Below are 26,713 nucleotides of genomic sequence, written 5' to 3'. Positions count from 1 at the left end.
GGTGATGGGTTGGGACTCAAATACAATTTTTCTGAGGTCTCTTTAGGTGAACTGAAGTTCAGGAATCAGAAGGAAAAAATAATAATCAAGGTAAAGGTCTTCAGCATAAACATATTCAACAGAAAATTATTGATGCCCTATTTTGGACTAGACACTCTGCCAAGCCCAGAGGATATGGAAATAAAGAATGACCAGTTATTGTCCTCAAGGAGCTTAGAATCTGCTGTAACTTATAAGTGTGGGTGAAGTTGATTTGTGCTACATAATCACTTCAGACCAGAGGAGATGCAGGGCTGGAGGTGACTCACACAGAAGTACTCATAGTTATGCTACCCCACACCTGGCATGCCTTCAATTCTGACCACAATTGATTGTCCACCACCCATGGATCCTGTAGGGTCAGTCAACAGATTTGTGAGTAAAAGAGACAAGAAGACAGGAAGAAGACAAAGTGAGAAAATAACTTCAGAGTAGAAAACAGCCAGCTCTGAAATGGGGAAGAAAGAAAAGCAGAATCAAAGGTCAAAGATTCCAAAATGTCTAATCTCTGGACTGGTGCCATCTTGGTGACTTTTTAAAAAATCATCTATCACAAAATGAGAAGAATAAAGACAGTGTAGTATTTTACATCATAAAACACCTTTGGTAACCTTAGACATGTATATAAGTCTAAGGTAACCAAAGGTCTCCTGTGGGAAAGACTGTCATTTAGTTTAGGAATATCTTCTTCCTAATTTGAAACACCTGCTATTTCAAGCTAGCAAGCCATGCAACTGCTGAAATTACAGAGTTGACAGCTCCCTGAGAATCCCCACAATGCATTATCCAAGTCTGCAACATCTACAAGTCAGGAACCACTGATTGAATGAGAAGCTAGGGCACAGTTCCTACTACCTGAGGTACTTCTGCTCTTCTGAAGACTGAGGCATTTCTCAGGGTGGAAGAAACAACCCTGGATTCTTCAAGTAGAAAATGAAGAGGAACTGGCAGATGAGATTCTGAAACCAACTTCCTTCACAGCCTGCAAGTGTGATATGTTCAGCCCATTAGAGATTCTAATTTCCGGGGAAGCCAGCCTGTGGTCAAAGGGTCAGACCAGTGTTTATGCCTCAGAGTGGAAGAGCGGAGGAAAGGAATGGGTGAGTCAAGATGCCTCATTCCCTCCCACTGGAGTTAGAAGGAATTCCTGTCTTCCTCAGCAACCTCACCCACCAACCAGCTACAGGAAAGACTAGAAAAACACTCCAATAACTGGCGGGGAAAGTTGCCTTAACTTTCTAAGATGGAGTTAATGTTAATTCTTCATCTCAAGTAAGGAACTCTAAATCCCTGAGCTTTCACCTCAAGACTTCTTCCTGGAGGCTACAGAAGCGAACAGCGCTTTCCTTGGGTCATCGACAGGGGCCCTGAAGAAATGCTGTTGGCCTGAGGGAGCAGATTCATGAGGCTTCTCTCATGGCACTGGAGAAGACTCATACTGCCCTCTTCTTTTTTCATGATACGTCCAACTCACCCATAGGTTAGAAGCATCATACTGCCTTTCTCTGCAGGAGAAGACTATTGTATTAGGGTTGCCTTATTAATATTAATCAGTGCTATGGACTGAATCATGTCTCTCTGCCTTCCCTTCCAATTCATACATTGAGGTCCTTACCTCTGGTGTGACTTTATTTGGAGATAGGGCCTTTAAGGAGGTAATTAAATGATGTCAAAAGGGTAGAGGCATAGATGGCCGTACTAATCCTATGGAAATCTTTGCTTCCCTGTCTCTGCCATGTGAGGATACTGTAAGAAGGCTGCCATCTACAAGCCAGGGAGAGAGCCCTCCCCAGAAATGGAATCAGCTGGCACCTTGATCTTGGTCTTCCCAGCCTCCAGATATGTGAGAAACCGATTTCTGTTGTTTCAGCCACCCAGGCTGTGGTATTTTGTGATAGCAGCCCAAGCAGACCAATGCAATAGATAATTATCACACAAATTGACATTTATTCTTTGGGAATAAAAATTCACCCCGAGGAAGTGGTTGAAGTCTCTGTGGGCAGCACATTGCCATTCAGAAGGAGAAGGGTACTAATACTATTCATATTTTTTACCTATCTGCTAGGTATGATGCTAATCATTTTATATGCACTAGAGATAGGAAGCTGTGGGTCAGAGGGGTTGTGGAACCTGCCTAAGCTCACAGAGCCAATAAGTGGAAGGTTCTGACCTGCTAGGTTTGCTGGGCTCAGAAGCCAGGCTGTCCCTGTTTGCCTTGCCTCTCGTACCATCTGAGCCTGCATCCGACTGACCTCTTCTCACCTTCCTTGTCTAAGCTCCTGCTTTTACTGTAGCGATTAATATCACCTAATAAACTTGTGAAGGTTCTTTTGAAGGTTCACTGAGATCCATTGTTTATGTGATCCCGATTTTGCAAGAGTAAAGAAAAACCAAATGAAAATATGTATTAAGTGAAGCTTATGTTGCAGTAAAAAATATTGTCATCAAATGGTAATCGTGGTTGTTTCTGAACAGTAGGATAATAACTGATTTTACTTTATTTTTTTTACCTTTTTTGACACTTTTATTTTACACTCAACTTTTGTAATTATAGAAAGATTCTTCATAATGAAAAGCAAGATGCACTGTCCCCATCCCATGGCATTTGTGTGCCATGCCACAGCACAGGAAAGTTGATGGCTCCTCCTCTGAAAGCCTGAGCACCAAGGTCAGGGTGCCAGAGACCCACAGAAGAAAATGGCAGGAGCTGGCCTCAGAAAGTCCCATGATGGAGGGGGTTGGGACGGGGAGGAGATGATGACACTGATTCAGTTCCAAACCTGATTGGGAAAACAAGAAAATTATGACCATCTGGAGCCTCAGTGACTGGAGGTCAGGTGCGAGGTGATCTTTCTTTTCTTTTTTTTTTTTTTTGAGACGGAGTCTCGCTGTGTGGCCCAGGCTGGAGTGCAGTAGCGCTATCTCGGCTCACTGCAAGCTCCACCTCCCGGGTTCAAGGCATTCTCCCGCCTCAGCCTCCGACTAGCTCGGACTGCAGGCGCCCGCCACCACGCCCGGCTAGTTTTTTGTATTTTTAGTAGAGACGGGGTTTCACCATGTTAGCCAGGATGGTCTCTATCTCCTGACCTCGTGATCCACCCGCCTCGGCCTCCCAAAGTGCTGGGATTACAGGCTTGAGCCACCGCGCCCGGCCGCAAGGTGATCTTTGACCAGGGCTTCTATGGCTGTGACTCGAGCTCAGACACCACCTCCTTGGGTGCCCCCGTCTTTTCTCTGTGCTGAGACATGGGAGAAAGAACCACACCTCCTTATGACCTTCGGATGACCCAGTGACTTAAGTGGAATGGCCACTGTCAAAGTGACAATTCCAAATAACAGAGTGTTCCATAGAAGCCAGCCCGTATCTGTGCAGATCTGCCTTTATCAAATAGTAAAGGCGTGAAAGGCAAATTCCCTGTTTGTGCTGCAGAGAGTGTGTGGCCAAGATGGGTGATTTTCTTGGCAACGATCAGCTGTTTTTCCCCTCTTAGATCTTCTGAAGTGCCATTTTTGGCAAAGGTGCATGAGAGAAATATTATATGTTGAGGAAAAGGAAACAGGAGGGTTCCTACTGCCCCCAGTTTCATAATGAAAAGCTGTGAACAGTCGGGGGCTAGGGTTTCTTTAGAGAAACCTTGGTGAATGAAAGCTTCTTTGAAGTGCTAGAATATTCTGGACAGGATCTTGCTAATTAGGAAGTAAAAGGCCTATTGTGTTTTTTTCCAGGGAAATTTTGGAGGCAAGCTGTGACCTGAAAAGAGTAGTGCTTCTAGAAGTAGTCACAGCTTTACCAAGTTAAGGCGCTCTCCTGAGTTATTTGTTGATGCTGGAGGAGCGTTGTGAGGGAATTACATATTTTGTGAATAGTAGCATATTCTCCACAAATTTGTCTACTTTTTTTTTTTTTTTTTTTTTTTTTTTGAGATGGAGTTCTCACTTCGTCACCCAGGCTAAAGTGCAGTGGCACGATCTTAGCTCACTGTAACCTCCACCTCCCGGGTTCAAGCCATTCTCCTGCCTCAGCTTCCTGAGTAGTTGGGACTACAAGTGTGTGCCACCATGCACAGCTAATTTTGTATTTTTAGTAGAGATGGTGTTTCACCATGTTGGCCAGGCTGGTCTTAAACTCCTGGTCTTGTGATCTGCCCACCTCAGGCCTCTCAAAGTGCTGGGAATACCGGCCTGAGCCACTGTGCCCAGCTATATTTGTCTATTTTTGACATTAGTTTTTTGTGATTCTTAGAAGGCAGGGACCCTGTTCTGTCTGTCTATTTGTTCCTTCAAGAAATAATTACTGCACATTCATGATGTGAACCACTCTGTGCTACACACTGAGAATACACACACACGTGCACACACACACTACCTTAGATATATGTATGGCTATATTAAACATATATTCAGTATGTATATTATAGATATGTATATAGAAGTGGGCTGAGTGGTAGCCACCCAAAAGATATATCCATGTTCTAGTCCCCAGAACCTCTGAATGTGACCTTAATTGGAAAAAGATTCTTTGCTTATGTAATTAAATTAGGGATCTTGAGGTGAAATCATCCTTGATTAAATTCAGTGCAATTGTCCTTATAGGAGGCACGCAGACAAGACAGACACAGAATAGAAGATAGTGTGACCACAAAGGCAGAGATTGGGGTGATGCAGCCACAAGGCAAGGGATACTTGACTTGTGAGCTACCAGAAGCTGGAAGGGCCAAGGAATAGGTTCTCCCCTAGAGCCTCCAGAGGGGATGTGGCCCTGCAAACACTGATTTTGGACTTCTAGTCTCCAGAAGAGTGAGGAAATAATTTTTTGTTGTTTTAAACCAGTCAGTTTGCAGGACACTAATTGGTTGCAGCAGCCACAGGAGACGAATGCACACAAATACACAAACACATACACTCATGCATACCTATGTTATATATATGAGGGCACAAAGCAGACAAAAAGGTGCCTGCTCTCATTGGACAATGAAACATCACAGTTTACAGGCATCAAACACATAATTGAAATAAAGAGCAGTGAGGGTTATGACAGAGGAAGAACAGGGAACTTGTGGGAACATATGAGAGAGCCTTGCTCTTAGGTCAGGCAAGGCTTCCCCAAGGAGAGGTCATTTAAACTGAAACTAGAAGGTCAATAAGAAAAGCTGCCACTTATTGAGCACGTGCTTCACACCACATGATGTGTTCAGTGCTTTGCATAAGTTATCTCATTTAAATCTTTTAAGATAGACACAACTATTTTATCCATGTTACAGAGAGGGAAATGAAGACTTGGAGACTTGGAGAATGAATTATTCAAAATTGCACACCTAGCAAGGGTTAGGGCTGGGATCCAATCCCAGGTGCTCTGACTCTGGAGCCTTGACTTTTCATCATTATTCCCCACTTCCCTTGAGTCTATGAGAAGATGAAGAATATGATTGAGCCTGGCTTTCTAAGCAAAAGCAGTGAGCAGGGGCCTTGGCACATGTGATATGTGCAATAACTACTTTTTACATTAATGACTCCATCAAAATTCACCTCTTATTTTGGAAAAGGAGAGCTTTTAGCAAAACAATTGATCTCTTTCACAAATGATGTCTTCATCTGTCCCTCCAGAAGCCAATACTAAGATAAGGACATTAATGGAGGTGATCCCAGGAAACACTGGTAGGAGAGTGGGAAAGTGAGGCAGGGAGGAAAGGCAGCCAAGATGAGGGTTCATCATCAAGCAAGTTACTACTGGGAATCTAAAGCTTAGTCATGCTGTGGATCTCTGGGATCCAGAGTAGAGCACACCTGGGGTAGAAAGTACCAATACCCATTCATTTTTTTGTTGAGGGCTATTCATGGGGAGCATAATTCCCTTGTACTTTTGGCCTGTGAAGTAGCAGCAAAGACCTTCTGTCAGAGAAGCACAGGTGCATTCCTCTGTGAGGTTGTAATTTAGGCCAGGGACCCTGAGATAAGGAGGAAATGGGGCCATGGGAGAGTACTAAGAACATCAGCTAAGGTGGTTGGAAGGATTCACTCTCTAGCTTCCTGGTTCTAAGGTTGTGCATGGAGAAAGAGGTTGGGGATTATTTCCCAGAGATGCCAAACATCTAACCTAGGCATATTGTCTCTGGGGAGCCTGAGTCTCCCAGATCAAACCCAAATTTAGTCAAAAGCCCTGCAATAATGAGCAGCTAGATCAATTCTATGTTTTCTTCTTTCTTCTCTCCTATATTATTGAGTTATGTTTATTGTGGCTTGAACATTGCCTCCATTTTGGGTGAAATATTACAGAGAAATAGGCAACCATGTTAGGGGTTCATATGGTTTGGCTGTGTCCCCACCCAAATCTCATCTTGAATTCCCACGTGTTGTGGGAGGGACCCGGTAGGAGGTAACTGAATCATGGGGGCAGGTCTTTCCTGTGTTGTTCTAGTGATAGTGAATAAGTCTCATGAGATATGATGGTTATCATCAGGGGGAGTTTTCCTGTACAAGCTCTCTTTGCCTGCTGCCATCCATGTAAGATGTGACTTGCTCCTCCTTGCATTCCACCATGATTGTAAGGCTTCCCCACTCATGTGGAACTGTAAGTCCAATTAAACCTCTTTCTTTTCTAAATTGCCCAGTCCTGAGTATGCCTTTATTAGCAGCACAAAAACAAGGGTGGGAGTAGATGGGCCATAAGGTACAGAAACATAGATAAGGGGAGGAACCCTACACATGGAAGTCACCTTAGACTCCCAAATCCTGTGATACAAGTTTAGCATTGGAAAAAAAAATCTTTCCTTGTTTCTTTTCTTTGGAGGGTGGGGGCTGAAGGGGAGCTGAAGCCAAGCATCTTCTTGCATATCTCAAGTTCAGTGACAAAAGAGCTTTTGGACCCTGCATGCCTTTTAAAAGCAGTTACCTTGGGCTTTATAAAACTGAATGTGAATGTGGGTCCTCTTTGTATAGAGAATTGTTACCAAATCATCCAAGAGGAGAACAAGCACATGATGAGATTTTAAATAGAGGAAAATGAATCTCTCCACTCTCTCACACTGGTGGCAGAGGTCTCTTTCTCAAAGGAAATAAGGCCCCAGAGAAATTAACTGTTTGGGGAAGGAAGGAGAGAAATATTTTTCTTTACCAATCCAAGAACCCTCAATATCCATAGAATGGGGGTCATTTTCAGAGGCTTCTAAGGAATTTCCAGATAGGGAGGTATAACAACATCTCTGTAATCACCCCAAGGATAAAATGAAATAAACCCAAATCTTTGGCAGAAGTAATTGCAGTGAGCAGCTTCAGAGTTGGCTCTCAAACTGGCGACCAGGGATACCTGGGAGGTGTTGAGGTTGAAGCTGTCCGAATGTCAATGTATTGCCTAATGGGAGTAGCAGCTCTGACACAAACCATCCTGGCCAGGAGTGGGAGCATAGGGAAAAAAGGCTATGGGGAAACAGGATGACAGGTGCTCACTGGAAGAACTGGGGAATAAAAAAACTAGAGATGTACTGCTGTCACCTGGTGAGCAAACAAGGTGTCCAGCACTATAAAGTCTATGCTTTATAACTATGTTTTAAAATAGTTATAAATTTCTATGAAGTTAATAGAAAATTTGAGGTATGGTAACACCAGCACAACAGGAGATGACTACTATTAAAAAGAGAGTGTGTTACTCAGAGATCCCAAGAGAAGGGGTATGCCATGTCATGGGGGGTGCACAGGTCAGTGATGGGGTCAGTCAGGAGGCAGAGGTGGGAGAGCACTGGGGGCAGAGGCCTTCACTGTGTTTTTGTGAAAAGGAACAGGCAAGGCAGGGTAAACAGGCTGAGGACTGGCTGATTGAAACAATTTCAGCAGACTCTGGGGCATAGGGACTGTCCCTAGTTGTCTGGTACCTGGCCCTGGGGTGATTAGGGGAGGTGGATGATAGCCTGAACTGCGAGATGCTTATAAAGGACATGGCTGGCCCTCTGGAGTGGTTGGTTTGTATTTAAAAGTGCTCTGTGCTGAGTCATTTACTATCTCTAGGAATTGGCTAACCCTGGGAGGGGTGGTCTCTTTAGGGTGAGCAAAGCCCCAGATGTCAAAGCATCAGAATACAGAAAACAAAAGACATTGTTAATACAGCAAAACAGCTGAAAGGTGGTCAGCACTATTTCTTTTTCCTTTTTCTTTTTGATCCTTTGGTAAAAGGTTAAAATACTTTCTATTTTCAGTCATGGCTTCTGTTGGCCACATAGACCAGCCCTAGCGTATCTGCTCATGATGGGAAGTGGTGATATTTGCCCTGAGCTTCACTGGGAACAGAATTTGAAACCTTTCTCAGCAGAAGGCCTCATATGCATAAGTACAAAATCTTATTCATCAGTAATAAGCTGCAATGGAGACTTTTAATCATGTTTGTAAGGGCTGCCATTTCAAAGCAACCCAGTAGAACCAAAGCCTTCATTATTTGAGAGATGTTTCTATGGGAAGTCTGTTGATATCACACTTTGAAAGTGAATTAATGATGAGCTTGAGTAAATTGAATATTCAAAAAGAAGTCAAGGAAGTCCCCCATTGGAAATATGGCATACAGTGTGGTATTAAATGGGGTTGCTGTCTCATCCCCACATGTTGTAGCTCTGAACTGTGGTTCCCCTCTCTCTCTCGAGTTGCTCTGCCAAGAAGAGACCAGTTAAAGAATTACCCATAACACTGTATTTCACTATGTGGCATTGTTATTTCTTCGATTTGCATATTAATGTTCTAGAATCAGATGGCAGTGCAACTCCATACATGACACCAGGGAGTATAGCAAGAAGGAGTGGGTGGTTTACTACAGGATACAGATTCCTGTGTTTGATCTAAAAAATAAAAAGGCAGTAAATACAAAATGTTTTTAAACATGAGGAGCTTTAAACTTCAATGGGCTTTGGTTCTTGGGCTTGTTAGAACAGTTTGGTCTTTGAATCACTGAGTGAGCGCTCAGGGAGAGCCGAACGCTTGGAAGCAGAAGCACATGCATTTCAAAGCCAGTGCTGGCTCTGAGCACTGAGGGTATCCTGGTGCAGTGCAGCCTCCAGAAAATGGAGCCAGCAGTTCACTTGCATCCAAAAGTCTGATGCTCACATTGGAAAAGTTCTCTCGGGTCGTCTCATGCTAAGCAGCCCTCTTCAACTCTGGGTCCTTGAACTCTGCTAATCCTACCCATTTTAGCCTCTGTCTGAGGGCTGCTGATAGGGAGACTCTACCCTCTCCCTCTTAAACACTGCTGCCTGAGCAGATTTCATGGGGACAGCTGGAGCTGACTCCTTCCAGATGGCTTTTTGCCACCACTGCTACTCTTGTCATGGGCTCCCACTCCTTCTTGTCAACACTACTCCTCTAAGTGCAGAGTGAACCCTGGTGTGATATGGTAAGAGGGAGAACTTTCATAATTTGCAAGAGAAAACATTCTCACTCTTGTTCAAAAGCAGACATTGTGGGGTGAGGAGAGGGAGAACAATAAGAAGGGCTGGTCCACTCTGCTCAGGAGTTTTCAGCAGCACAAAGACACCCAACTACCCACGGCCCATCTACATAAACCCTCATCACCTGCGGGTCTTCACAGTGTCATTCTTTAACAACACAGAAAATGGGCAGAAGAGAACATGGAATTGCTAAAGTTTTCATTTTGTCATATGAAAATTAAAAAAAAATTGTCTACTCTTTGCATCATTTCACATAAAAATGGGCATTGTAATACCAAAAACATTAATTAATTGTCTTACATTTTCTCATTTACTCGCTGTCTGGTGAAAATGTTGGCACAACAAATGTTGACAATATTGCTAGGCTAGACAGAAATAATGATGACGTCTCTTTATTGAGTGCTTACTGGGTACTAGGCGCTGTCTAAGCACTTACACATGTTATCTCATTTTTCCCTTTTAAAGGTCTTTAATGGCTCCCTTTGGTCTCTTTCAGTGATGGCAAATTCTCATTTCCGTCAACTTGGATCCTTTGATAGTGCCCTGCCTGTGGCACTGTGTTAGTAAGGATCATGAGGATGAACAGAGGCTCGGCTGGAAAGAGTTGGAAAGATTGATTAACAATGCCTGACAGGAGGTTGGGGAGAGAGGGGACAAGGTGCAGGGAGGGAAGGGGATGCAGGGGAGAGTAGGAAGTGTGGATATTTGCCACCCCACAGTCCTCTAAAAAAAAAGTTTAAGATTGCTGAGACTTGGTGGCTCATGCCTGTATTTCCAGCACTTTGGGAAGCTGAGTCGGGCTGATCACGAGGTCAGGAGATCGAGACCATCTTGGCCAACATGGTGGAACTCCGTCTCTACTAAAAATGCAAAAAAATTAGCCGGGCGTGGTGGCACGTGCCTATAGTCCTAGCTACTCAGGAGGCTGAGGCAGGAGAATTGCTTGAACTCGGGAGGTGGAATTTGTGGTGAGTAGCGATTGTACCACTGCACTCCAGCCTGGGTGACAGAGCGAGACTCTATCACACACACACACACAAAAAAAAAAAAGTGTTCAAGATCCTTAGTAGGTAAATCAGGCCCTTTATTATCTGGCTTTTCTTGCCCTTCCAGATTTGCCTCCAGCCCCTGTCTTTAAATATGGTGCCAGCACTTCTCCAACTGTAAGGTGCCTAGAAATCTTCAGGGGATCTTCTTAACATGCACATTCTTATTCATAGGTCTGAGATGGGGTCCGAGATTCTGTATTTCTATCAAGCTCCCAGATGCTGTTGGTCCAAGGACCACACTTTCAGTAGCCAGGCTCTATGCCACGTCAAAGCCCTTACCATTCATTCCCTGAACCTGCTGTGTGCTTTCACCCATCAGTTAACAAGGGTTAGTTATCATTGATAATTTACTAGGTGCCAGGTCCTGTGCTAAACGTTTTACATAACTCATCTTATTTGCTCCTGACAGCACATCCCTTAGATAGGTAATTTTATTACCATTTCATTTCACAAATGAAAAAAAAAAAAAAACCAGATTCAGAGGTTAAGTAACTTTTTCAAGATTAGACAGCCAACAGGGGACTAGAATCCAGGCCTGCTGAACCACAAAGCACACACTCTAGCTTCTTGCTATTCAGCCTATGGATTGGCAGCATCGATATCACCTGGGAAGTTGTTGGAAATGCCTAGTATCAGGCCTTACCCAGACTCACTGAATCAGGATTTGCATTTTATCATGAGCCCACATTATTCATGTGCACATCAAAATCTAAGAAGTGCCATTGTAAACATCCATGACTCATGTTTTCTCATTCCATTCTTTCAAAATAAGAAGTCTAGAATCACAATTCACAAAATCAGACTATTTTGATAAGGATTTAAAAATATGTATACTCTGAAGTTTTGACACTGCATATTTAACCCAAAGGGCTCTTTTACTGAGTAGTTTGAGAAAATTTTGTCTTTTCAGAAATTATCAACACAAAATAAAACTGACAATGGCCACAATCTACAAGTGGTAAAACTTGTTATAAATGAAAATCATCTAAAAGACCATATCAAGTTGGTCATATTGGATACTGCAAAAATTGGCTCAGGAGAAAAAAATAGACTTGAAATAACCAACATGAAATAAAACTGTCCACAACTAAAATTTTACATGGCAAGATACAGATGAATAAACAAAAAAACTGATAGAAGAATCAAGTCTTCTTAACCAAAACTAAATAAGTAAAATTGGAGCAAAAACATTGAACTTGTTAGAAATAGTGGCCTCAAGAGGAAAACTCACATAGGAAGAGATTATTATGCTAAAATTATTTCTAGGCAATAACAAAGCCCTGATTCATGATTCAATATTAAATTCCATGAGTGCCGGAATCTGTATCTGTCTTATTTGTTCCTATATCCCAGTATCTAGAACAGTGCCCAGCACAAAAAAGTAGCTCAGTTGAAAATGTATAATTTGGCTCTGTGTCCCCACCCAAATCTCACCTTGAATTATAATCTCCATAATCCCTAAGTGTCCAAGGATGGGACGAGGTGGTGGTAATTGAGTCATGGGGGCGGTTTCCCTCATACTGTTCTCATGATAATGAGTGAGTCTCATGAGATCTGATGGCTTTATAAGTATCTGGCATTTCCTCTGCTGGCTCTTATTCTCTCTCCTGATGCCCTGTGAAGAGGTGCCTTCTGCCATGATTGTAAGTTTCCTGAGGCCTCCCCAGTCATGTGGAACTGTGAGTCAATTAAACCCTTTTTCTTTAAAAATAATAAAAAAGTGTTGCACAAAATCTTAAATCGTACAAGGAAAATAATCTGATAAAACTTCAGAACAAAAATGAAAATGGAAAAACTATTTTAAAAAGTTTAAATGTGTGGTATATAATTTAAAAGAAGTAAAATGATTTAATAGCATTTGATTCAGAAAATACATTTCATCCAAGAAAGATTTTATGAGAAAATGATTTGTCAATGTTGGCAAAATTTGGATGAAAAATACATAAACATGAGTCAAAATGGGCTAGAAGGGTGGGATCAGACTACCACCTGGTCAAATGGTGGAGTCAAAGTTACGGAGCAAAGTAGCTGCATGAAAACCATCTGTATTCCTTCCTTCTGGCAGCAAATCTTAATTATTCTTCCATGCCTAACTGAAATTTAACATCTTACATTGAGCCTTTTCTAATCCAAAGCAGAACATTTTGACCCCAATGTTTGCACTCGTTATATTTTTACCCAAGGACGTGTTGACTTTACCATAGCAACTTTCAGAATTCACAAAAGTCGAGAGAAGATTTTGAGGGTGATAGGGTACTTTCATAAAAGAACAACCTTCCAGGATCTGAGAGGAATCACGATTTTGTGATAGTTTAATAAAATAAAAACTGTTATTCAATTCATACTATATATTACTAAAGATTCAGTGTTGTATGATTAACTGCCTAAAAAGTCACTTCTTGTTTGTAAGATTAAAAACTACAAAAATTCACCAAAAATGAATAACTTAAGTAAGAAATACTCAAAATAAAATAAAATAGTTCATAGTTAAACTATACATGGTAACACTGGTTTTGACTAAAATTGATGGAAGAATAAAAACAAACATCTTTTAAAATGTAAATCTGAATAATTGACCTCAGGAAATTGAACTTGATGGAAATAAATAATCACAGAATAAAATCTGTAGTAGACAATGGCTTTAATTTGCAATGCTTAATACAGAGAAAAAAATCTTTATTGATTAATCAAAAATTGATCATGCAATTTAAGCTCAAAGAATTGACTTTGATGAAGACAATATTGGTAACATAAATAATAAGAAAAAGTTTGGAATTTAAAAAATTGCCTTGTGTAGAAATTGATCCGAAAACTCAATAAAAGTTCATCAGTATTGTTTCATTTATTCAACAAATAGTTATTAAGCATCAGTTATGCACAAGGCTGTAGCGATTAAACAGTGAATAAGATAAGGGCTTTACATTCTCAAAGGAGAATGTAAATTCCTGCCTAAAATGTTGGTATTCTTTTACATGAAATTAAAATATCCGTTGCATGAAAATGATGTGTTGTCCTTCACTGTTAATTCTTTTAGGAAGAAATTTAGAACTATGTATTAAAAGACTGAAAAGGTCCATAAATTTTGATTCAGTACTTATGTTTTTAAATATGTTCCACAAATACATTAACTAAATGTAAAAGATTATATCCTAAAATGTTGATTGGGCATGGTGGCAGGTGCCTGTAATCCCAGCCACTTGGGAGGCTGAGGCAGGAGAATTACTTGAACCCGGGAAGCGGAGATTGCAGTGAGTCGATATCACGCCACTGTACTCGCCTGGGTGACAGAGTGAGCATCCATCAAAAAAAAAAAAAAATAATAATAGTTGCTTATAAGAGAGAGAAATTAGCACATACCCTAAATATGGAGTATTTGGAGGAATATTAAGGAAACTATGCCACATTGCCTTGATGGTTGATGGTTATTTTCCAGAGCAGCAGCTCCACATTTATATCTGATCATTTATGTTTGTGTGGAAATGAAAATAATATCCTCAGGCTCCTTAACAATTTTGCAAGCTGGCCTGTTGTGGGTGACTGTGTGATGTCGCTGAGTGACAAAGCCTTGGAAACGCAAAGTCTGCTGCTGTGTCACCTCCAGGATACCAAACACCCAGGGCTTGAGAGGGCTGAAGTGGAGGCCGTGTCACAGGATCAGAATGTGATCTCCGTGACTGCTTAGCCTGCTGAGACCCAGAGGCTCAGAGGCTGGAGGATGGAGGGATGTGACAAAGAAATGTGGAACATGCTCCATAACCTCAATTAAAAACCCAGCATTCCTTCTTTCTTGTATTCATTTATTCATTCACTCAACAAAGATTTATGGAGTGGCTGATGTGCCCCAGACATTGCTTTTGATGCTGGAGATTCGGTTGTAAGCAAGAGAGATGAAAATTCCTGCCCTTGTGGAGCCTGCATTCTGGTAGAGGCAGACAGTAATGAAACAAAATAAATAAATAAATAATACAGAATGTTAGATGTTGAGAAGGAGGATGGAAAAAAATGCAGCAGAGACAGGGAGCATGGGGGCATGGGTCTGTAATTCTAGACTGGGCAGTCAGAGAAGGACCCAGTCAAGAGATAATGTTGAACTTTGAGGAGATGTGAGGGAGGAAAGAGAGCCAGCCATGCAGGCTCCTGGGAGAGGGTGCACCTGGCATGGGGAAGAACTCCCTCTGATGTTTTCTAGCCTTGGACTTCATCTCTGCCTTGGTCTGTCTATGGTGGTAATAACCTAACCTGAAAAGCTGACTCTAGGTTAATGGATTATTGGAAATTTGCAGAAGGGACCCCAAGGGAACAGAAGTATCTTAACACTTGTTAGAAATTATTTTAAGTCTGTGGCTTTCCAACCTGTCCAGGAGCTTCTGAGGCCTCACAGACCCTCTCTCTGCCATTAGAGTTTATACTAATGTTTCCAAACTGTAGTCTTCAGGGGCTTATCCTGGGAGACAGTTGCTCAGCAAAAAAAGTCTTGTTCGTAAATAAACTGGGGAAATACAGTGTGCTGTCTTCCCAATGTGAAGATTACCTTTGAGAATCCCTGCAATAAAGAAGCCTGTTGAATTTTCTTTAACCCTGAGTGTCCCTAACTTATTCTCATGCCATGGCTATTACGATCCTATGTAACAGATGTTCATCGGGAGACACTGACTCATACAGTAGTGTTCCATGCTGGTTATAGACTGTCTGGTTCATTGTCCCTTCACTCGTCCTTGACGTCAGTTTTGTTGTATTGTCAGGCAGGGCTCGGGGATAAAATTCTCTGGTATAACCACTGGGTCCTGGACACAGAGGAGAAATACACAAAATCTTTATGGACCAAATGTAGATGGTTGCAAATGTGGTCCTACAGAAAAGGTCACTCAGGGCTTCTTGAAAGTGAGTAGAAAAATATCTGGGTAAGAGAAGGCCTTCTCTCCAGTGTAGACAAATGCAGAGACACAATTTCATTGCACAAGTAAACATGAATTTGGGGCCAGGAGGTGGGGTGAGACTGTGAGGAATTTAGGGGGTAGACCAATTCTGCACAAAAAATATCTCAAAGTATTCTCTTTGCTGTCCATCTGCTGTGCTCACATCCACCTCTCCTCACTGTCTCTGCCCCTTTCTTATTCTGTCTGTGGCTGCCCAGTGAGGGCTGGGCTCTGGTTATTCTTTTCTTCCTCAACTTTTCTGCCATCCTTTAGTCTTGTTGCCTCCTGTTTTCTTCTTTCCTTCCGGCTGGACTTGTGCTTCCCATTCCTTATTTTCTGTCTCCTTTCAAACCTCCTTCTATTCCCTTCCCCCACAAATGGTTTCATGCCCCATGTATGACCCACCCACTCTGCTGCCCGCTTCACAGGGTCTGTCTTTTGTTCCTCCTTCCATTTGGCCTTTTTATTCTGGGCCCTTGCCCCAGAGGCAGACCGACCTTTATTTCTTTGGTGTGTGTTTTTGCATCACCCCTGTGACATCTATGTTTGTAAGGCAACTTCAGCTTGGCTTACATTTTCAATCATGCATAGGATTTACATGATAACAAAATCTCCTGTCTGGGAATGTGAGACAGATTCCTGTAGTCATTGCATTCATCACTCCCAGGGATTTATTCAATCATGCCCTCACTGAGTAATGTTTATGTGTGAGGTACTAAGGACAAGGAGATAGAAGACATAATTCTGCTTGGAAGGAGCTCATGGTCTAGTGAGAGACACAGTGACCAAAGTAGATAATCTCAATAGAATGTGGCAAGTGTTGCGCCAGAGGCCAGGAAGGGATGCTGTTCCAGGAGGGTCTCTGAGCCAGCCTGGGAGGGTCGGGGATGGCTTCTCAGTCTCAATGGTAATTAGGACAGTGCAAATTTGAGCTTTCAACTGAAAACTGAATTTGGAAAACTTTTACTTTTACTCTGAGCTTGAAAGTTTCTCAATACTTAAAGAGTTTTCTGATAGGATCAGTGGCATTATTTATAAATGGAATTTTACAATACTGTAAATGAAAAATGTTAACATTGGGAAGATTTGCATAACTCAGTGTAATATTTTCCAACGTATTATGTTATAAAATCATGCATGGATAAAATAATACACCCAAAATGCAAGATAGGCAATGGATTTAATATAATGGAGTATAAAATGTTCAATTACCTGGTTTCAAATTCTTTTCTGCAACTCACCTTTATGAAAACTAATGTGTAGAGTTTTGGAGTTACAGTGAAATACAAATATCCAAAATTATTTGAAAAAATTGGAACATATTCCTCCTTTTCCAGCTATATAACTATGTGAAGCTGGATTTTCTTTCCATACCTCAACCAAAACAACATATTGCAAAGGAATGAATACAGAAGCAGACAGGAGAATCCTGCTGTCTTTATTGAGTCGGATATTAAAGAAATTTCAAAATATATAAAACAATGCCTCTATTTTCTCATTTTTTTCTCTTTTGGAAAATATAGCTATTTTTCATAAAATGTATTATTTACTTTAACATGTAATTATTACTTTACAGTTAAGTAATTAATATTTAAAATTTTTCTCAGTTTCAGTTTCTAATGTGGAAAATATTGATAGCTATACTCCACATAAACTAAGCTCTTTGGAGTCCTTAGTAAATTTTTGTTTGTTTGTTTTTGAGACGGAGTCTCACTCTCACCCAGGCTGGAGTGTAATGGCATGGTCTCGACTCACTGCAATCTCCGCCTCCCGGGTTCAAGCGATTCTCCTGCCTCAGCCTCCTGAGTAACTGGGACTACAGAGGCCTGCCACCACACTCAGCTAATTTTTGTATTTTTAGTAGAGGTGGGGTTTCACTGTAATGGCCAGGCTGTTCTCGAACTCCTGATCTCGTGATCTGCCCGCCTCGGCCTCCCAAAGTGCTGGGATTATAGGCGTGAGCCACTGCACCCGGCCTAGTATTTTTTAATAATGTAAAGAGGCCCTGGAATCAAAAAATGTGAGAACCACTGGTCTAGACAGTCCTCTCTTAGATTCTATGACTTGGTCAAACTACTGCTCTGATCTTTGTGGGTGCAATGCATGAAGCCAGTGCAGAACACTCTATTCTGTTTCCTTCTCTAAACTTGGAGAAAATAAATTTTGATTTTTGCAAATAAAAGTCTTTTTTAGTAAGTATCGATGATCACTTTCATGTACTTACCCTTCCCCACATGAGAACTCTGCTTCTGCCAATTGTCAAATACAGAATTTCTGGACTGCCTTGAGGTTACTCTCCCATCCTAATTGACTTTACTTCTCTATCTTTGAGAAAGTCTCGTGTATCCCCATGTTGTTTTCTTGCCAACCAAAAGCTGTTCAGGTATTTACTGAGTGCGTCCTCTGTATCTGGCATTTTTCTAGGGAGTGGGGATACAGTGATAATGAGGAAGATGCTCTCCTCACTCTTGTGGAGTTTGTAGTCTAGCAGGAGAATATCATGGACGATGTTTAATCGAACCCTTACTCTATGTCAGGTTCTGAGCATTTTACATGTGGCATCTTCATTTCATTATTAAAGTTGTCCTAAATTAATACAAATATCCCCATTTTCCTTTTTTTTTTTTTTTTTTTTTTTTTGAGATGGAGTCTAGCTCTGTCGCCCAGGCTGGATCGCAGTGATGTGATCTCAGCTCACTGCAACCTCTACCTCCTGGGTTCAAGCAATTCTGCCTCAGCCTCCTGAGTAGCTGGGATTACAGGCACATGCCACCATGCCTGGCTCTGGATAATTTTTGTATTTTTAGTAGAGATGGGGTTTCTCCAAGTTGGTCAGGCTGGTCTCGAACTCCTGACCTCAGGCAATCCACTCGCCTTGGCCTCCCAAAGTGCTGGGATTACAGGCGTGGGCCACCAGGCCCAACCCTATCCCCATTTTCTATAGAAGGAAACTGAGACCCAGAGAAATTAGGAAGTGTGTCCATACTCACTACAGTGAATACCCTTGGCACCCCTGTCAAGTGCCCATGTGGTCATGATCACCAGTGCTCTGCACCCATTCCCCAGTTCCACGTGCCTTGCTGCCAAGTGTTTATGGTTGGAAAATTCTTCAAAGGCTTGCCTGTGGGCTGCCATGGTCGCCTCACCTGTACCCAAGCATCCAGGAGTTGATTACTGAACTTCCATCCACTAGCTGATGACCAAATGGTGAACAGAAGATCAGCTTCTTTGCCTCTGGATGAATTCTGGGGTGCAATTTACACTTCTGAGCTCCCTGAGAATCAGGTTGGGACTGGCCTTCAACCGAAATCACACGTCTTTACTTCTCCTTCTGTAGTGGGTTTCTCAAACATTTACCACTTTCCCTGTGGAGTTCTTTGATGATGAATCACTTGAATCTTTGCCTTGGGGTCTGCTTCTTAGAGACTCTGAAGACTGTCATCCACCTAAGTGACAGAAGTCAGGATTTGAACCCAAGGTGGCCTGACTTGAGCACAGGTGCTTTTAGCTAGCACACTGGACTGTGTGCTCTCAGATTACTGGTGTGGGCCTGTTAACAGGTTAGTTCATCCAGTTGCAGAGTCTACAAAACTATGCTTCTTATTTTACCACACATTAAAGCATCTCTTTCTACCATGTGTATGGCAGATGCACCTGACAGCAACAACTTAAGCAAGCCCAGAGAATGACCGTATGATCTAGGAAGATTTTTGTTTCAGTTTCAAGCTAAGGAATATGGGAGTGGCCAACCTGGAGATTCACTCCTTCTTTATGAGGAATATCTGAAATCCTGGCCCATTCCTTGAAAAAAAGGTCATGTAGGGAGAGGAAGGCCCTTAGTTTTGGGTTAAATGGAGATTGCTAGGTGGAGGTTGCTAAGCCAAAATGCTGTATACACTGCATACTTTTTACAAATGATAGTAGGTCTTCTTGCCTAGTCCACTGTCCCTGGACCACCTGAGAGGTAAGTCTTCAATAAAGCCTGTATTCTGTTCGTTGGCTCTAGGTCTTTTCTTTGGCCTCTCAGACACAGTGCCATCCCTACAGAAGCCAATAGGGGTCCAGCAGACACCTTGAGAATGTATGTTCTTCACCCCTTTGGAAAAAATCCTTTGCAGAGGGGAAAGTAACACTCCGCTAGGTCTTCATGCTTATTTAAATCCTATCAAATTAATATAACTGTGTGTTATAGGCACATGCCAGCTTCCCTCCACCTCTCACACCAAATAAAAACAAATGCAATATTGATAAACTTTTCTTTCCCATGGCCCATGGTGGGTATAGATGGAGAAATAGTAGGTTGACAATAACATTCCATGGATTCCTTCCACTGAATCAGCAGTAGCAGCTAGAATTTCATAAGCTGTCACCACTTCAAGAGAGGAGAAGCAGTAGCCTGGTGTGCGTGTGTTCGTCACACCCACACTGTGCCGAGCTCTGACTTCTGGGCAGTGTTGAATGCATAGGCTGTTACTCCCCAAACCCCTCACCACTCCTGGATTTAACCTGAGCCAGGGTGAGTCTAACCACCCGTCAATTGCCTTTATAGAAAACACTTTGGGTTCTGACTATTGGTTGCCCCTTTGTTTTTTTGAGGTCCTTGAGTCTGTCTTGTGCTGAACTTCATGGAAGGCACAGGAAATGTATCCCTAAAGCAGCCTCAGCATCAAAGACGTTTCTGTGAAAACACCCCTCTCCACTACCACAAAACTGTTTATTTTTTCAATTAACAAAGGATAAGGTGGTCCACTGGGGAATTTTGGCTTGGAGCCCCAGAATTTAAATATGTATGCAAAGTAGGGGGTTAAAAAGACCTTAGATTAATCCAGTTTTTACAACACCTGGGGCTGTGGTGGGGATGGGGGCAGTTAATTTAAGCACTAACTTTTGAAGGAGCAATTCTCTCCCACTTTGGCTGCCTGGTCTCAGGCCACAGGGGTAGGCTTTAAGTATTTCACCTAACTACACTCAGGGGACAAGCATAGGACCCTCGTTGGCATGCCTTGGTATCTATTCACATTCTTCTGTTTTGCTTTGTCTCTATCCCTGGACAAATGGCACCTTATTATCTAACTTGAGCCTTCGCATTCAGCCTTCAAGACCCAGTCCATGTTTTGAATTAAGGAAGAATGAGCCTCAGCATGAGCCCTGGGGACTCTGGGTTAGGTGATCCAAGCCCCCCTTGGGTTAGACGGAATGCAGTACTTTTCTTCTTTTCCCTGCTAGTGGGTCTATTGAGTTTCAAAAGAGATCAAGCACATATTTAGAAATTCTCTAAATTCTGTAGCTCTGCTATGCAAAATTTTCTATCGAAGAAATTCTCAAAAAGAAAGGGAAGGGGGGTCTCATCAGGATCTACTAAGGTTGCTCAAGAGGGTACAGTAAGAGGCCACATGCTGAAAACATTGCTTTTTGTTTCCTTCCTTACCTTATTTCCTCCAGTCTGAAAGTACAGATGTTTGAAACTCGTCCAGGAGTGGAGATTACCAATGACCAGCCTGATCCTGGGAGAGGCTGGACTTCTACTACCTTTGGCAGAGAGCCCCAATATGATTTTTAAAGTTTACTCTCAAACCAGTGGAACTGGGAAATATTGACAACACTTAGCCGTTTGTTGACTTGAATATGTGAAGTCTTGCAGAGGAGCTATTTCTTTTCATTGTGGCATCAATATAATTTATAGTGGATGGCATTCTGTCCCTGATTTTGTCTCCTTCCCTCCCTTCCTCCACCCTATTTACATTCACTTGAAAGAAAAGTCTTTTGAAAAGCAGGTGAGTCATGATCTGAGCATCTATGAACAAACTGTGACTCTTCTTAGGACACAGGACACCTCTTTCCTGGGCATTGCGCATTCATATTTATGTAATAAAACTTAAAAATATGCAGGATGCAAAAGCCTTCTGGCTGAAAGTTGTTTAGAGTTTGCACAACCCATATAATATCAACCACCTCCAGAAGAGGATTTCTATCTCAGCTCGTAGAATCCACTAACACGTGGGCCAACCTTGGGCAAAATTGAGAAGCTGGAAAACTTGGTTTGCTTCCCTCAGCCCCTCCACTTCTCAGCGAGTGTCTTGATGTCTTCTCCTCTCCCTGCATCTCTTGCTGTGCCCTCAAACCTACCCATCCTCGTGTTAGGTAAGGCTGGGTTTAGTTTAACATGTTAATGTCCCTCTGCATTTAAATCCTATATTTAATTATAAAAGGAAAGGGTCTGTCCTTTTAAAGGCATTGTGGGGGACCTAAGCGGGGATGTAGGCCACAGAAAAGAAACTTCTCAAGGAACTTTGACCAAGAGAAACACCATCTGAAAATGCCTAAGCTAACAAAACTGAGTTTAGGACATCTGCGTTTGGCCCATTCTCATTAACCACCACGTCCCTGGAGACTGGTTTTCCTCCTAATATGGTGAAATATGCCAAAAGCAAGTAAATTCTCCTGTGGGATTTAAAGGATTTAACTGAATCACATGGAAAGTTACCAGATTCTCTGAGTGATTTATGTGGTAGAAGCATGGTTCTATTTGGATGAACTTTTTGCTGTCTCACAGAAAAAAGAAAGTAAAATATTCAATATATACTCACCAAGTGGTTCCAAGAGCCTTGCCTTGAAAAAAAGAAAAAAGACATAGCCTTTTTCAAAAGTTAGTTTAGAAGTATTAAAAAATCATATTTTTATAGTAACAGTTATCACATTGCCAATATTTTTCCATCAGCACTGTAAATAAAGTAACATTTTTCTTGTGAGTACACCATTTAATTGCTCATAAGTAAGAAAAGGGTGTGTAAGTGTGGTCTTAATGGAAGTGTTAACACACTGGTTAGAAATGTGAAGTCCCTTAAAGTTATACAAAAAACCTTAAACACATGAGATAAATTTTAGAAGCTGTTAACCACATGGAGATGCTGGGTTCCAGACACATGCTCTCGGTCCCTCAAAAATCTATAGCATCTCTTCAAAATTGAAGTTCAGTTCCACTTAGAAAGGCATTATTTCCATTCTCAGCCCTATTTTAAAATGAAACAGGAGAAGTGTATATTCTACACTTCTGTTCACATCGCAGTGACCCTAAAAAAGTCCACAGAAAGTACACTTCCCAATCAAATGTTTAGTTACCATTGACTGGGAAGACCCCAGTGAGAGCATGACATTTTTCAATGATTGCAGCAAAATATATTGCTAGGGAATCCAGAAAAAATACACAACTAAAGTCTTGCTTTTCAAAAGCATCTTCAACCAGAGAGGCAAGAATTATTAAAGAATGTTTCATTATAATAAAGAAAAGAATGACCTGTTTCTAAAAAGAATGGAATTATGGGGATCCAAATGGAATTCAAGAAATCCTGGTTGCATCCTGGACTCCAGTATTTTAGATGCATTTGGGAATGCTGTGGGATCACTCTGAATTTGCCTTTTCTCTATATTCTACCCAACAAGTTTATATTCAGCAGTATCCCTCACTGTGAAAATTACCAGTGGTTCAAGGAGGAAATTTGGGGGTTTATATAAAGTAAGTGATGAATCTTCTTGGCTTAGAAATGTGGTTCTTAAAATATTAGGCTTATAGATCATTTTGAGAAACTTATTAAAGTCAAGTAAAAGAAAACATACATACCACATACACATTGCATTTTGCATTCAGTTCCAGGTCTAGAATAATAATAAGCTTCAGGTCTAGAATGTCATTATAGGAAGATTTCCATTTAGGTCTGCTTTAAAAATATCCATAATAGGTCGGAGGAAAGAAATAGGATTCTGACCTTGGGCAGCAATATAATTCCTTTTACTAGTGACCAATTAATCCAACTCTTCAGAGTAACATTTAATCTTTCTTTTAAGTGGTTTCTAAAAAGGAACAACAGAAATGGCACTACTAAGAACTTTACAGAACTGGAAGTAGTATCAAAGTGGCTCAAAACCAAATAAATATAATGTAAGATACACCAAATTCAAGTTTTAAAGCTATTCAAGCCAGGGAAGCAAAGGAGAAAATGCTGATTATTTGGGGGAGAAACGGTAGAAGGGAGGGGGTAGAAAGGGAAGACCAGATGTTCAGTTTTCAACATCAATGTTTCTGAAGCCAAGAATATATTGCTGACCCAGGCATGATAAAATGTGCAGGGATTTCCAGCAATCCACAGTCAGCTGACCTGCTAAGGAGAAAAACAACAATTTTAAAATAATAAAGTTAGGCTGTAAATATAATTTTCTTATCTGGGGTTCTGGTTATTTATACCTCAAAGTGAATAGCTGCATAAAGATCTTATTGTTTCTCACTGGAACAAGCTTGAAGCCCAGGGAATGCCTTGACTTCATGAGATTATGAAAAAAAAATGTTGTATTTTTATGTGACAGGTTGACATGGATTTTATTCAATAGACAATCTGACATTTATCAAGATGCTTTCAATTACACCAAAAGAAATAAAAGTCTTCATCTTATTGCTGTTTATGTGGCAGCATTATTCTTCTACATTGAGTTGATGGAAATGAATTGTTTTGCTTTTCATTTTAGCCATTTTACAAGTTTGCTATCGTTGTTGCTGTTTTTAGAATAAAATGATTTTACCAATAACATTGAGTGGCTATACCTCTTCTTAATAATGGGAAATTTTATAAATTTGGCTGCTTAATAACATGATTTAGAAGTTTGCACTCTGCTCACTTTTAATTTGACCTTACAATTACCAAGATGAATAAAAATGACTTTTATAAGGACATGAATCCAACTGAAACTTCACAAGATTGGAATTATTTAATTTTTGAAAGTTGTGTTCCATCCAAAAGCCTTCTGTGGTTTGTGTACCCCAAGAATAATTTTCTATCCAAGTCATATTTGAATAAAGTAAAGGATAACAATATGTCCTATGTTTCCAAGAAACCTAATCTTGTGCAGGGGTGAGAGTCCATCATTTTGTCTTCTGCCACCCTTTACACAATGCAGGCTCATAGGAGATTTGTTTGAGAGTTCATCTACACAAAGATGATTTTATTGCATTAGCCAAGTCACCCAGCAAAAATTGTCAATTTTATGTCAGGTTTTAAAGATTACATCCTGAATAAGTATATTTTCTTTCTTGTCAAAATATGCAGTTTATGGTTTCCAATATGAAAGAGAGAGTAGGTTATTTTCAGTATAAGTAATCCTGTTGTTCTTTTTTCCTCCTGTACTCAAGACAAACAAAAATTTGAGGGCTATTTTCTTAGAAAAAAATGACCTCAATGTCAACTGTCTTCTCCAGCTATAATTTTGGCAACCTCAGTAACTACCTGGTGACTTTGTGTTGTCCCTTATTGTGGATTTAAACATTTTGTAATCAGAAAATACTCAACTTTTCAAGTCTTGGGACTATTTTTTTTTTTTTTAGTTTAACCTGTTCTGCCTCTCTATAAGCCATATATGGAAATAAGACGTGTAAAACTGGTAAGATAAATGTAAAGATCAGAGATCATAGGAAACTCTACTGAGAAATAAAATTATTTTTAATAGAAATTTTTAAAAATATAGTTTGGTGTCTTGGGCAAAGAGAGTAGCATTACTTGTTATTTTGTCTGTAATTTACTTTAAAATATTTCAACATAAACTTCAAGGTGATAAATACTTGCATTAATTTGCTTCTGTACCTAAAATAGAGGGTGGTTGGTTAACATTTGAAAGACTCTAATCAAGAGTCCATGGGAAGTTATTATAAGGTGTGGTAGGCAGTCTCCCAGTGTTTCCACCCTTGTGCAGTATTCCTCTCCCCTTGAGTATGGGCTGGACCAAGCAATTTGATTGAACAAATAGAATATAGCAAAAGTGTGGAGATGTTCTGAGAGATCAGGTTATAAAAGACTGTAACTTCCATCTTACTAGCACTCTGTCTCTCGCCTTCCTTGGAAGCTGATCCTTCTGCGTTGAGCCGTGAGATGACTATGAACCCAGCTGACGCCTTGATTGCAGCTTGTGAAATACCCCAAAGCAGAGGACCCTGATAAATTGTGTTTGGATTTCTGGCCCACAGAAACTGAGATTACAAAAGTTGTTTTAAGCCATTAGGGTTAGGGGTAATTTTTTATGCGACAACAATAGATAACTAATACACAAGAGCTACAGGGATCACGTTTTCATCTATACTAGTTGATCTAACAGTAGGTGAATTATATGGTATGTGAATTATACCTCAATAAAACTGTTTAAAGATTTATATCAGGACTTTTGTTAAATAGCATAAATAATATTAGAAATGCATACATTTGTGAAATGAGTGGTGTATAAAATATGTGAGTTAACTAGAAATAATGGACAGCAGAGTACCTCTGTTTTTGCATGAGAGGCATAGGAATGTGGAAAGCCCAGAGACTTGTACTCTCCCAAGTGGTACCCTAGGCCCAAGACTCTCATTCAGTTTTAGATTTGACCATAACATCGAGGGATTATGTGACTTGATTGGACTCAGGTTAGCTAAGATCTACTGTTAGAGCACAGTGGCCTTTGCCCTAAGTAAAACCCTCAAGCAAGCTACTTCTCAGGGAGTTCGAAGAATGCAGTGATGCCTCCCTGAACTTACATGAGCAGATTCTGTGATATTTTTGTGCCTATATGTTAATAATTGCTTGTTCATGAGGCAGAATTTGGTCAGAGACTTGATTTCATTGTAACATATGATCTACTGTTGAGGGTATGAGAGACTTGCAGCTCTCAATAGAGGCTAAAGAAATCAACGAAAAAGAAGTGGACAATTGTGAATGACCAAGCTGACTCAAGCCATTCTGCAACAGAACTGATGAGACAAGAAGTCGATGCATAAGACAACTGACTGCATCCCTTGCAAGGTAAGTGTGTCCCTTAGCGTTTGTCTTTGTTGTGGCAAAATAATTAAACTGACCCCTCAGCCCAGCCACCAGTTAATTTAAGCAATGTTAGAGGCACAACAGTACCAGTCATTCTCTCAAAGACCTTTTATGGTATCTTATTTCCCAAGAACTAAGTCCAAGTCCTTTGTCTTGAATACAAAGGTCTTACAACTTTTGTTTTCTACTCTCCATCATACACTAAATTGAACAACTTTGGGAAATTGAACAGTTGTTGTATTTTCTTGCTTCCTTATTTTTGCTCATTTAATTCCATCCATCTGAATGATCTTCCCATCCATTAGCTTTGGACAAATAGTGTTTAATGTATTTCAGGCCCTTGAGTACAAAGATAAACAAGGCACAGTCTTGTCCCATAAGAATCTTATTTAGTGTGTGAGTGTCTGAGTTGGCCATATCAACAAGCAATTCCAATAAAATTTGGTGAGTGA

At 40.9% G+C, this 26,713-nt stretch overlaps 1 long non-coding RNA gene across 2 annotated transcripts in view; it reads left to right on the top strand.

Moving 5' to 3' along the window:
• Positions 1–22,641, top strand: part of LOC103226240 (uncharacterized) — an 86,076-nt gene extending 63,435 nt beyond the window's left edge. For both annotated transcript variants that reach the window (XR_494723.3, XR_012090056.1), the window contains one exon: positions 20,869–22,641. This is a non-coding gene — a long non-coding RNA (uncharacterized lncRNA). The remainder of the gene's footprint in view (positions 1–20,868) is intronic.
• The last annotated feature ends 4,072 nt before the right edge of the window (positions 22,642–26,713 follow it).

This window comes from Chlorocebus sabaeus, chromosome 21 (assembly GCF_047675955.1).
Source record: "Chlorocebus sabaeus isolate Y175 chromosome 21, mChlSab1.0.hap1, whole genome shotgun sequence".
NCBI classification, from domain to species: Eukaryota; Metazoa; Chordata; class Mammalia; order Primates; family Cercopithecidae; genus Chlorocebus; species Chlorocebus sabaeus.
The sequence above is the reverse complement of the archived record's forward strand: the minus strand, read 5'-3'. Positions and strand labels throughout refer to the sequence as shown.